This window comes from Saccoglossus kowalevskii, chromosome 3 (genome assembly GCF_978046115.1).
Source record: "Saccoglossus kowalevskii chromosome 3, keSacKowa6.1, whole genome shotgun sequence".
Lineage (NCBI taxonomy): Eukaryota > Metazoa > Hemichordata > Enteropneusta > Harrimaniidae > Saccoglossus > Saccoglossus kowalevskii.
Window position 1 is genome coordinate 26,088,705 of NC_140643.1, and position 14,088 is coordinate 26,102,792.

Consider the following 14,088-nt stretch of genomic DNA (forward strand, 5'->3'; position numbering starts at 1 on the left):
GCTGTCGACTGCAGCGATTAGCTGATCGCTTGGTTACACCGCCACGCCTTAGTTTTTTTTGACCTTTTGATATAGAGTTTGTAACCTTAGTAACGGAGACAGTGCAGCGAAGGGTTACCCTCAGCGGACCGTTTTGAGAAAAGTGAGTCGATTGGTAGCCTTTCCCTTGTTTTTTGATTTATAACCGTTGATATTTGTGACTTTATAACCATTGTATTTAGACTTTATAATCATTGTACTTAATTAGTGTGTTTTACTCTTTTTGATTTATCCTTTTTCTTAGTATTGTATTTAACCCGTATGACGATGAGTGGCTGACGGTATCTTTGATTTGTGAACGTGCAATGCCGAGAGGCATATCTCAGTTTGGGTGAAGGGATGTGTCATGAATTTGTTTTTGCGTATCTGTTGACCGACTTAATTAACTGATTATTAGCGAATTGCTGTGTTATGTCTGTCATCGTCTAGGCCTATTTGAAGTTTTGGACGGAACTTGGCTCAGTGATTTGGAACTAATTACAAGATACCGTCGCTATTCTGACATCCGTAGTTATTAATGTAGTGAACGATTAATCAAAAGATATGACGTATTCAGTACTTAGTATGATTGGCTTTATGATTGAAGGTTACGCCTTAGAGTCTTTTTAATGCTTTGTAATTGGTTAGAGTTTTGAAAATGAATAAAGAGAGTTTGAGTTGGTCTTGAAGAATACTCCACGACAGACACAGTCGAAAGTCGAGAGAGCAGTCCGAGAGAGTCTTGGGGTGAGCCTTGACGCAGTCCAGTCTTGGGCGAGTCTTGGTTCAGCCTTGTGAGAGTCTTGGGGACTTTTTCCCAGGGCGCTGTGTCTTATAGAGTGCTCCAAAAGATCGACTAAGACGAGAGCTGAAACGTATTTCGTTGTGTGTGCCTTATTTGACTGTAAAGTTAAAGTGACTTTCCCGATCCCGTACCTCAAGGGGACGAGATAGAGACGAGACGAGTTCCCCCCCTGACAAGTGTGGAGAACCCGAGAGAAAGAGAATTTCCCCCTGACAGTAAATCCAAGCTGTCCGCATTTGGTGTTTACGTTCTCATCAGATGGGCCTTTGAACACCAAAGATATGAGTCTTATTAATCATTTGAATTAAAAAGGTGTTTTAGATTAGGACATCTCGACCCACCTATTTCAGACGCCTCTTTTCCCAGTGCTCGCAGACCAGTGTTTGTTTCACTGAATGTGATGTCCAATTTTGGTCGAAGTGTCTAGAAATCGAATTGTATGTCTATCCATTGACAGAATAACGCTATTCCCAGCCGGAACTGTATGAAGATGCCGGTAACAGTTGGCCTGTCAGAAGAAGGTGAGCTGCTCGTTCGTTCGTTCATTCAATCAATCAAAATAATGTTAACTTTTTATTATTTAACAGCCATCTTGCGTTATTATTACCCGTATCTGAAGCCCGGGGTGACTGATGTTAATTGATGTAAGTTAGTAGCTACCGTTACTCTCGATCACAAATAGCTATTCGTTGCATTAATGTTTATTTTTCTCTCTCACACTTACAGGTAATTGGGAGGTAAAAGAAGGTTAATTGATGTGAGTATTTTAGCTCCGTTGTCGACTTAGTTGAGCCGAGCTTATCATATTTTCCCACTTCTTCTTGAAAACTACAAGCCTGAATTCTTTGATAGTTAGTGTCTTAGATTATTTGTTCATCTCGTGATGATATCTTTGATTCTCTATTTTTGATGAATAGTTTTGGTGAAAAGTGATATTTTCGAAATCTTGCTGAAAACAGCAAGTCCGATTGCTTTAATACTATACATATTGTTCATTTTCCAATGATATCTTAAGTTCTTTAATTTATATGTACATTGCTAACAGCAGAGCTATCTCAGTCGGCTGCTGCAGGCTGCTTGTATAACTCGATCAAAAATTTGTTCTGGTAGTTGTTCGTTGCAATAATGCTTATCTCTCTCTCATATACAGGTAACTAGAATTCAGGCGATAAAGAATGGTTCGTGGAAAAAAAATATATAGTATGTTTATTTAAATGAACAAAAGCAAGTAACATAGTAGATTTGATTAATCATATTGTATTCTCAAAGACGGAGCTACGTCCAAAAAACACCGTCTCACTTACTTCCCGTTCCATCATTGAGAATCTGTCTGTATACGAGTGCATTTTGAATTCTGTTGGAAAGAAGAAACGTTCCCACAGAATTCAAAAACGAATGCGAGGTCAGTCAGAATTATTTCCACGTGGTGGTGATTCCCCTAATCCCATACCGGATATTTACTCTCCACATAACAAAGGCATACCCTAACTTTACCGGAAGTAACCAGCCATCCCCAGTCTAAATTGCTGGGACACTACACTCCCTCCGAGAAGGGAACCGTTCAGAGAGGGCGCCCCTCCCCTCACTACCGTTAAATACGTGTGCGATCTCGCTTTCAGTTTGAAAATGTAAAGAGAATGCTTTTGTTGCGTCCGACAGTAATCGAGGACGGTCAATGATCTGCTAGTGACCTACTGAGTTGAACATTATTTACTGAAAACAAAAATTATCGATATAATGCTTCATTGTATGAAAACTGAGCGTCAATTTTATTGTTAATCGTTACAATGTAACAAATAATTGCAACATATTGAGATTAAATCATTTATTTGGTTGGGTTTTTACAAACCACACATTTGGATATTTTTATTACTGTTTTCTACCCAAGTGTAAAACCATCACCATGGTAGGCAGTAAATGACATGCCGGATAGGAGTGAACCACAAGCAGCACCATACCAAAAAGATGAAGATCCAGATAATCCTAACGCACACAAGGAAGATAAAATCCATTGTACATAGAACCATACTAGAACCAGTATTCAATTTATCACTACCATGGCACACATATTGTTCAATAATAGATTGACCAGGGCTTGATTTAGGGAGATAGACGGAATCTTGTAACAACCGGAATGACACATCCAGACAGCACTAGACACTATCAATTCAACTGTAATAAACCACCAGATATATGGATGACACCAAAGAAATATGCCAACTCAACTCGGATGGATGAACCACAATTTAATACATACCAACAGGCTGCAACCATTACTGCATATTGACATATTCACAGCAACACACGAAACAGGGGCACCACTACGTTATAACAATATGTTTTACAGAAATACAACATATGAAAATGAAGCACATAGAGGTAGTAGTATTACAAGAGCACCCACCAGATCATACGATTTGGAGAGACTGGATTTCACAAATGCAACAAACACAAATTACGATTAACCAGATTACCATAGACAAGTCGGAAATTATTAAGATATGTATATATTCATTTTCAATGTTCATCGAATTTTTTTATTCTTTATTATTAAGATTAAGTTGAATTGAATAAAAAAAATACAAAAAATTGAAGTTTTGCATCATGGATAAACATGCCGCAATGCATTATTGGTAGTGACCACTGCGGCCATGGATGTCAGATGTGGTCAATCTGACATCCATTGTTCCAGTGCCCATATTGTAGATTTTTCACCGCTCTTGAACTCTCGGTGTATACGACTTCATTGAATGAAACGTGAACGGAGTGACCTGATAAATTCGGTGCGTAATTACGTGTGTATAATAATTATACATTTTGTGATTTGCCTGTCGGTGATTGATGTTTAATATATTTTTGGATTTTTCCCCAGGTAATAAGGAAATGTGTTTTTCATCGCTTCTATCACCTTACTGTGTGCTATACCGGATGAATCCTGAAATAAGAATTGAATGTAGTGATAAGGCTGTATTCAAAGCTGGTACGCGCATGATACATTCGGTACGTAATTACTGTATAGTTTGTACAATATATATATATATTCCGATTTGGCTTCGTCGGTGATTCATTTTCGATTTTTATTTTTTTTCAAACAGAAAACGTATATTATTTTGCCGCTACCCCCATGTAATAGGAAATCTCGACCCGTTTAAGAAGTTTCTCGGCGTTTGGTCAGTGTCAAGGAGGTTTGTGATTTGTTTTATTATCTCGATTGAATTGTAATTGGGAGCCCTCTAAACAACTCCTGGGGTGTGAACAAATCTGAAATTGATTGGTCCACTTGTAGTATCTCTATATGTATATTATCGAAGCAATCGGGTTTGTGTTTTTTCATCAGCTAGCATTATGTTGACTTGACCCGAAGATTTTATACCGAACTGAAAAAAAAAATGACAATTTCTCACTGTTTTCATTGAAGATTTTCTACATTGTGTTGATGATACTACATCTACACATACTTTATGAGCGCTGCAGCCAAGAAACAAGTCCATCTGACGTATTACAATATTGTCAATAGAATATTCAAGATAACATAACTGACTTGTACTGCGTACTGAGAAACCCCTACGAAGATGACGCGGATGGAGATAGAAGAAGTCGTTTCCTTGTGTGCCAAGCCCGAATATGATTGTGACAATATATAGGTGAGTGGCCCACCTTACGGGCCCAAAATAAAACGAGGTAGATTAGATAAGAATTATTTATTATTTGTTGAGATGATTTTCCGTGAAAAATCCACGTACTTAGATAGTACCATTTTGGAATATCATAGTTTAGACATTGATAAAGTGTATGATATATTGAAATGTCATGATGTAATTCGTGTAACGTGTAAAATGACTATTGTAAAGTGTTAAGTAGTTCTATGACAAGAGGAAGACTATCATCTGCTCTACGTGATTTATTGTTAAATGACAAAGGTGTTGACTCGTATGGTACTTTCAACAATGGTGCACAAGATTTTTGTACTCAATAAAGAACCGCATGTTCATGGAATGGCGATGCTCTGTAACACAAACTACATCGGGCAAACGGTTGCGTATAGACTGGCAAAAACAAGTTATGAAGAAACACATTTCAAACATTCATATCATGAGCCAAGTATGCAAAGTACCGTCATCTTTTGCTGTTTATTTACAAGGAAAGAGCAAAGAGCCAGTATGGATGTTAAAAACCTATGGAAAAGAATTGCAAGACCTAATAGAAACAATACAGTCCAAGATACGACTACAGCAACATTGGCTCCAGTACCCATATTGTAGATTTTTCACCACTCTCAAACTCTTCGCATTTGGTGTATACGACTTCATTGAATGTATCGTGAACGTAGTGACCTGATAAATTCGGTGCATAATTACGTGTGTATAATAATTAAACATTAATCACCAACAGGCAAATCACTAAATGTATAATATATTTTTGGAATTTTCCCCAGGTAATAAGGAAATCTGTTTTTCATCGCTTCTACCACCTTATACTGTGTGCTATACCTGAGGAATTCTGAAATAAGAATTGAATGTAGTGATAAGGCTGTATTCAAAGATGGTACGCGCCCGATACATTCGGTACGTAATTACTGTATAGTTTGTAGAACTATATATATATTGCGATTTGGCTTCGTCTGTGATTCATTTTCGTTTTTTTTTTTCAAACAGAAAACGTATATTATTTTGCCGCTACCCCATGTAATAGGAAATCTCGACCCGTTTAAGAAGTTTCTCGGCTTTTGGCCAGTATCAAGGAGGTTTGTGTTTTGTTTTATTATCTCGATTGAATTGTAATTGGGAGCCCTCTAAACAACTCCTGGGGTGTGAACAAATCTGAGATTGATTGGTCCACTTGTAGTACCTATATGTATAATATCGAAGCAATCGGGTTTGTGCTTTTTCATCAGCTAGCATTATGTTGACTTGACCCGTAGATTTTATACTGAACTGAATGCATGGAAAAAAAAATGACAATTTCTCACTGTTTTCATTGAAGATTTTCTACATTGTGTTGATGATACTACATCTACACATACTTTGTGAGCGCCGCAGCCAAGAAACAAGTCCATCTGACGTATTACAATATTGTCAATAGAATATTCAAGATAACATAACTGACTTGTACTGCGTACTGAGAAACCCCTACGAAGATGACGCGGATGGAGATAGAAGAAGTCGTTTCCTTGTGTGCCAAGCCCAAATATGATTGTGACAATATATAGGCGAGTGGGCCACCTTACGGGCCCAAAATAAAACGAGGTAGATTAGATAAGAATTATTTATTATTCGTTGAGATGATTTTCCGTGAAAAATCCACGTACTTAGATGGTACCATTTTGGAATATCATAGTTTAGACATTGATAAAGTGTATGATATATTGAAATGTCATGGTGTAATTCGTGTAACGTGTAAAAATGACTATTGTAAAGTGTTAAGTAGTACTATGACAAGAGGAAGACTATCCTCTGCTGTACGTGATTTATTGTTAAACGACAAAGGTGTTGACTCGTATGGTACTTTCAAAAATGGTGCACAAGATTTTTGTACTCAATAAAGAACCGCATGTTTATGGAATGGCGATGCTCTGTAACACAAACTACATCGGGCAAACGGTTGCGTATAGACTGGCAAAAACAAGTTATGAAGAAACCAATCCAAACTTTCATATCATAAGCCAAGTATGCAAAGTACCGTCATCTTTTGCTGTTTATTTACAAGGAAAGAGCAAAGAATCAGTATGAATGTTAAACACCAATGGAAAAGAACTGTGAGACCTAATAGAAAATAAAACATGTTCCATTGACATAAGCGACATGGAAGACAGATGCAAGGATCGCGACAGGAAAAAAAACAAAAACTAAAGAACTCATATTTCGTTAAGGACCAGGTGAAGCGGTACAATCCGACCGACTTTTGAAATTGTCAAAAGATATGAAGGAAACTTGGCACAAGTTTATCAGCAGGAGTGTGTCACAATATTTATACAATACAGTCCAAGATGCGATAAGAGGCGAGGTGCTACAACAACAATTCGTTGAGTTGATCCACTCATTAAAACTTACAAAAATAATATCAAGTATAATGACACTGTACGATACCTAACACCACAAGAATCAGTAATTTGGTACAACAGATGGAGTTCACCATATCAAGAGATAAACATGTGGGAATGGTATTGGGATGGCAAACGAGTGCAGTGCAGAGATTAGTAAGTCCGTGTTTGAAAGAATGGAGACGATGGTAAACCGAAAAGATAAAACACCAACACAGGAAGGGTTTCACGCAAGATAAAACCGTCGTGGATTTTTTTATATAAATAGACAACCAAAATTCCCGGAGTATGGCTGTCATATTAGAAGGAAATATTCACATCACCAATGTCCGCTGTAAATATTTCTCTTTTTAATTTTAGTTAAGTTTAGTTTAGTTTAGTTAGCCTATATACTTATATTTGGATTGTGGATAAACAGTACTGCAGTCATATTGTAATTCTTCTTTTCTGTTCTTTTTCCCCATTTCAGTGTTATACCATGTTATTTACTTTTGAAGAATTATTCAGATCATTGTTACATGATTGAAGAAAAGTTACCTGGAAGATTTGTAAAATATATGAACAACGATGGAGTGATTAACAAATTATTAGCGGAAAACATGATGGGAAAAAAGGTTATGGCATTTTGTCATTATGTTTTCCGGAAGTTCCATACAAAGCTTATCATAGCGGATTTATAAGGTATGTTTTTTCAAACACTGAACATATTATATAATAGATTTAGCCGGCCACTTAGACATCTATTTCCACATTGACACAACAGGCTTTAGCTTGAGCCAGCCAAAATCACTGTGTAAATATGTTCATCTGTGTTATATTTTGTGTTTGAGCCAAGAAAGGACATATAGGTCTGACTATGTAAACGCACCAGAGCCGAAATCGCATGCACCTACTTCAATCAGATTGGAAAATAACAAGATTAAATAAAGCGCAGTAGTTACCTACGGCCATATTAAATTAGCTGATTTTTTATTATCAGAAATTCTTTTTCATAAATATATTCTGAACTAGTTATGGGGGTATGATATGACCCACAATGAGCCAAGTGTCAACAAAGTGTCTTGAAACATCAGACACGTGAAACTATGGCAATAAAAACATTAATTGCGTTACAAGCTATACCTACCTTCGAATTTTGATGACATCATCAATGGGTAAATTTTGAAAAAGCAAAACAAACACTATCGGAAAAAGCATCTAAAGCTGTGTGCGCTAAAGCACTATTATTAACACAGCTATCAACATCTTTATCAAGTTATTTTATTCCAATGTCAAACCAAAATTGTTATATGGTGCAGAAATCTGGGGTTGAGAGATCATTGATTTAACAAAATGGGATAGAGGTGCTATTGAAAAAATACATCTTAAATACTGTAAAAGAATTCTAGGACAAAACAAACATGCTAACAATGCAGCTTGTAGAAGTGAGATTGGTAGTTTACATACTTTCATGTTTTAATATTGGTTGAGACTACGGGAATTTCCAGAAGACAATATAACAAAATGGGCATACAATGAACAAAAAAATCAACATTATAGTAATATTTGGATGCCAACACTAAAAGGCATGTTGACAGAAATTATTCAGAACTCGCTGTATGATAGAGAGACTCAATCTTAGACTCAAAATCTAAAAAAATGATTAACAAAGTGAAATGTCAAATGAAACAAAAATACACTAATCGTTTGTCCAAAATACATGACATTACGGCAAGATTTGTTCTCACATATAATATCCCCAAAAGAAATCAAAACTAATAATGAAAAAAATCAATTAATCATGTTGCACAATTTTTCTTCATGGCATTCCAACAACGCACATATTTTATTTACTTTCTAAAATTCTTCTTACTAACTATTTATTTTTCTGTATTTATTAATATTTCTAGTGATGCAATACACAATTATTATTATTATAATGCATGTGCATGAATGGTTGAATGGCAGCCATTTTTAAGGCCAAAAATGCATCAAAATCACACATTCCAAATATGGATCTTCATTGTGTGTTGCCGGATTTGTTTTAAACTTAGTACATTCATACGCTAAGGATGCCATGGTATTGATATCACCTTGATATTCATGTGACATCTCGAGCTTATAATACAAACTGTCATTAATTGTTTTTACCGACAATATCTAACTTGAACTCACTTGGTATAACTATCTGTTATGCTAATTACACATGTATTTTGTGAATTTGCATTACTACTTTCATAGGTACTTTGGATGTGATAACATGTCCAAAACTGCCATAACGTTTAGTAAAAAGCATTACATGTGCAACCGTTATTGTCATCTTTTAAACTTACAAGGTATAAGTAGAGTTCTTTTTATCATTGAAGAGTTAAAGTTAGTGCAATTGATTTTCAAAGAGCCAAGATTTACTATTGATTTTCAAAGAGTTTTCTTACATAGTAAATTAAAGGACTTCCACCAGCTTCCACCACTAAAAGTGCTTCGTCAGTGTATTTGAGCATAACTAGGTGTGATATATATGTTCAGATAACCAAGTATATTAAGCTATATTTGTTTTTAGTTTTGATTCCCAAGATTTAAAATATACATTAAAATTGTAAAACATAAACATGTGATTGTCATTGATTGCAAGAGGCATGGGTCAGTACAAAAAAAGAAAACAACTTTGGACCTGGCTTTCAAGTCAAAAGTGTAGTATAACCATGCTTCAGGAAACTCACAGTACTCCTCAATGTAAAATGAATTGGAAAAGTCAATTTAGAGGTCAGATGATATTTTGTCATGGTTCATCTGCAAGTAGCGATGTACTCACAATTTTCAGAAATATTGACTATTGATGTGCACAAAACAGTCAATGACCCAGGAGGGTACTACTTGATCATTGATGTAACACTTTGCTGTAAACATTTCTTGGTGATTAATTAATATGCTAAATGACATGCTCCATTTCAACGTATTTCAGTAGCACAAATCAAAACAAATTTAACAGACCCAGACATTAACATTTTGTGGGGTTGTGATCAAAATATGGTTTTAAATTTAGACCAAGACCGACGGGGGGGGGGACCCACATCTATGGTTAAGATCCTCTCAGGTACTTAGTGAGTGTATGGAGGCCCTTGAACTGAGTGATATTTGGAGAGTCCTGCATCCAACCCAAAAATGTTTTACTTGGAAAAGATTCAACCCCACTATTGTTCAAAGTAGATTATTATTAATTTTTGATCAATGCCAACCTTCAAAATTTGATTCAAAATGCGTCAATTGTTCCCTGCATATGGTCCGATCATTCTGTTGTTATATTGCATGTACAATAAGTGGTCCTTCTTACTGGAAACTTAATACCAGCCTTTTAGTATAAAGAATTAATTGATGAAAATTTTCCTAATTGGGTCCAGGAAGGCAATGAATTGGTGGATTGTCGTTCTCTCTGAGATTGGCTAAAATATTGTATAAAAAGACCTCAATCCGATACAGTAAAAAGAAAGCTAAAGAACGTAAGATAAAAATTGATGAATTGGAAACAAAATAAAAAATATTGAATTTTGTTTAGGTAGAGATAGGACAAAAGATGACCTCCAAATAGAGTATGATTATATTACCGACGGGGCAATGATTAGATCAAGGGCGAATTGGGTGAAAAGAACACCAAATATATTTTGCAAGCTGAGAAAATGAACAATAAGAAAACACAAATTACTACACTGATTCGATCTGATGGGTCTATTATGGCTGCCTCACTTCCAGAAATTCATTCAGAAGTTAGAAATTTCTACAGAAAGCTGTATTCAACTAGGCTTAAGGGAGACCCAGATGATTTGATTGAAATCAATGACTATTTCTTTAACAACCCAGTGATCCCTAAACTAGCAGACGAACAAGTGGAAACATACGAGGGTGTGATCTCTAATGAAGAGGCTTTGAATGCATTGAAAGACTTCCCAGCAAACAGAACACCTGGTAATGATGACCTCCCCATGGATTTTTATAGGCAGTTTTGGCCACTGGTTGGCAAATATGTGGTCACCTCACTAAATACAGGACTTGAAAAAGGTCAAATGTCAACATCCCAAAGGCAAAGTGTAATAACATTAATTCAAAAAAAAAAGACAGATCACAGGTTGATTAAAAATTGGCGTTTTATTTCATTATTGACCTCCGACTATAAAATTGAACAAAATGTCCTGCCAAAAGGATGACTAAAGTACTAGCAAATATTGTGAATGAATAAATACATTTGTCAAGGGCAGATTCATAGGGGATGTCGTCAGACATGTGGTGACATTCTTGATCATACAAATGAGTGTAATATTCCAGGTGATCTGTTGACTATAGATTAGGGGAAGGCCTTTGACACGGTGGAGTGGCCTTTTTTTTATTCACAACCTTAAAGACATTTAATTTTGGCCCAGTCCTTATCAGTTGGATCAAAACCAAAACTCTTTACACTGACATATCCAGTTGTATCATGAATAGAGGGGCAAGTACTTGTTATTTCACAATAGGTCACCCTGCCTCCTCTTCCCAATCTCCTCTATGTTCTTTATCTTAGTTCTAGACATTTTTCAGAATGCGGTACGCTCAGACTCAAATATTCAAGGGATCTCCATACATGATAAGGTAGTGAAAAGTGTTGCTTTTGCAGACGACCTGACATGTTTGTACCCACCTCTTCAAGAAATTTTAAAAAGTTTGAATGGTGTCTGGTCTGGCTGTTAACAAAACTAAGTGTGATGCATTTTGGTTGGGCAAGTGAAAGGATCGGAGAGATAAACCCATGGACATGAATTGGAAATCTATGATTAAAGTCATTGGTATATTCATTTCATACAAGAAACTTGCGGCTGGAATGAATTTTGCAGCGCCTATGGAAACATTACATGCATCATTGAAATTTTGGAGAATGCAAAATTTAACTTTATTAGGTAAAGTACAGACTATTAAATCGATGGGAATATCTCACATCTTGTATGTGCTCAATCTCAGTGATCCACAAATGAACCGATTAAGAGAGATTAACAAATTAATGTATAACTTTCTCTGGGATGGTCCTGATAGGGTGGCTAGGAAAACTGTTATTGGTAGTATTGAACAAGGTGGCTTAAAAATGCCAGATATTTTGCTATTTATGATGTTCATTGAAATGTTACTTAAATGCAATTTTTGTCTGAAATCACTGCCATTAAAACTTAACAAATTTCATTTTAACATGTTACAATCCTGGCTATCAGTGTCTGGCCATAAATTGGAGGAACACTACCTCAATCAGCGCATATTGAACAATTGCAACATAACAGTTGGTAGATGTAGTATTTACTTTAAAGAATTTGTAGATGCTAGATTGATTTATGTAGGTAATTTATTCAATGATAAAGGTAACATTTTGGAATGGGATGATGTTGTAGGCAAGGGTGTTTCACAGAATGTTTATCATTTATCAGAATGTTAAAATGCATGCTTGGTTTCAGCATTATTTTCAGTGTGAAAGCCAGCTGATTTGTTTGATATTGAAAGTCGAGATCAAATGATTGGTATTAGATTCACTAATGCACATTATCATTTAAAACATTGTACAACCAAGGTGAATACTCCTGGTATCATTGGCAAGTATTTCATATCCCTACGATCATTTGTAAACTCATTTGTGCAAAACATTCAAAATGTGGAATATGCATTTGCAAACAAAAGACCAAAACTGGGCACTCATCTGAAAAAGTGGGGTGAATCCCTTGATCTATTAGAAAAATAAATGCATTCAGTTGACACTATTATATACAATGCATATTTGTTGAAGGTTTCTCAAACACATGTAATTCTATTTATTCAAAGCACTGTAAGATTGTATCTTGTATACTTTGAACTTCAATAAAAAATCAATTAAAAAACAAAAAAAACATGAAAATGAAAGATAAATGCAATGATAAAATATCAACGAAAAAAAACACGAAGATTTTTACCTTACACCTATTTTTAAACGCAAAAGTGTTGTATTCTAGAAAGTTGCTTTTATGGATTCTGTCAACAAATAGATTAATTTAAATGAACAACAATTAAAAGCTAAGTAGTCACACAGTTCAATTGTCTAAATATATCAATAATCAATTGCATGGTTTTATGAACTGTTATTTATGTGATATATTAAAAAGCTTTGACTAACATTAGCTATGTTGTAAAATTGTTTTATTATGCCATTTGTTGGTTCACACTAATAACTCTCTCTTAGGATTGTATTTGGCTTCTTTCATATTATATTAAAAATCATTTGTGTTTGTATTCCTCTAGGTATTAATCCTCTTCCAGATGATGTAGATGGTAATGATCAGGCAACGATTAGTGACATCTGAAGTTGTGGTAAGTGTGTAAAAGAGGTTTGCAGGACTGATTATACGTGTTGTAGACAAATAATAATCAATTCAGTTATCTCCAGATTAAAATCACCAGTGTTTAGTGTGTTTTTTTTCCAACGGAAATATGCGTTTAATTTCATCAGCATTTTTTGCATCATGAAGATTTAAGTTTTATAGTTATCATTACGTGACTTTTCCAGTCATTTGCGTGATATTTGCTTATACTACATCATTTCACACCAATTTTGAAATTCTGTAATAAATGCTTAGTTAAAACTTGTTTGAAGCATATTGGCTCAGATCACTTATTAGTGGTCTGAGATATTGGTAAATACCTCAAATAATATTTAACATTATTGAACTGTTGTATTTTTCAGAGCTTTCGAAGTCCAGATAAACTGATGAATGAATGAATTCTCCTGTGTCTGATGTCTTATTCATTGAACTGTGTTGTAATCTTTGTGGTTATTTTTTTTTAAATAAAGTGCATTCTGGTAAAAGATGTGAATTTGTTAATGGTGTTTGAACTAATTAAGATAACCAGTACTATTTTACACAATAAACAGGTACAACTAATTTGAATATTGTAATTAAATCTAAGAATCTAAAATTTGGTGCATGGCTGTAAGTGAATCCCGGGGACAGAGCTATAACGGCAGACTGGTACATCTGGTTTAAAAAGATATTAAATCTGTAATTAATTTTACATATTTCTTCAAATGAGCATATTGTATTTTGATCAATGTATAGCACCCTCTAGGTCATCTTGAAAGATGTCAGTCATTGGAAAACAGTCAGGAAACTAGTATGTGAGTGATAGCTAGGATATCGTATGTTGTTCAATTGAAGAAACCACATAGTATAATTAATAATTTGGTAAAACAAATCAAAATGATGGA

The 14,088-nt window shown here is 35.1% G+C and overlaps 1 long non-coding RNA gene across 1 annotated transcript; it reads left to right on the forward strand.

Moving 5' to 3' along the window:
- The first annotated feature begins 13,144 nt into the window (after positions 1-13,144).
- On the forward strand, positions 13,145-13,689 carry LOC144354701 (uncharacterized). Its single transcript, XR_013421002.2, has 2 exons — positions 13,145-13,193; positions 13,567-13,689. It is a non-coding gene; the product is annotated as an uncharacterized LOC144354701 (long non-coding RNA).
- Positions 13,690-14,088: the final 399 nt, after the last annotated feature.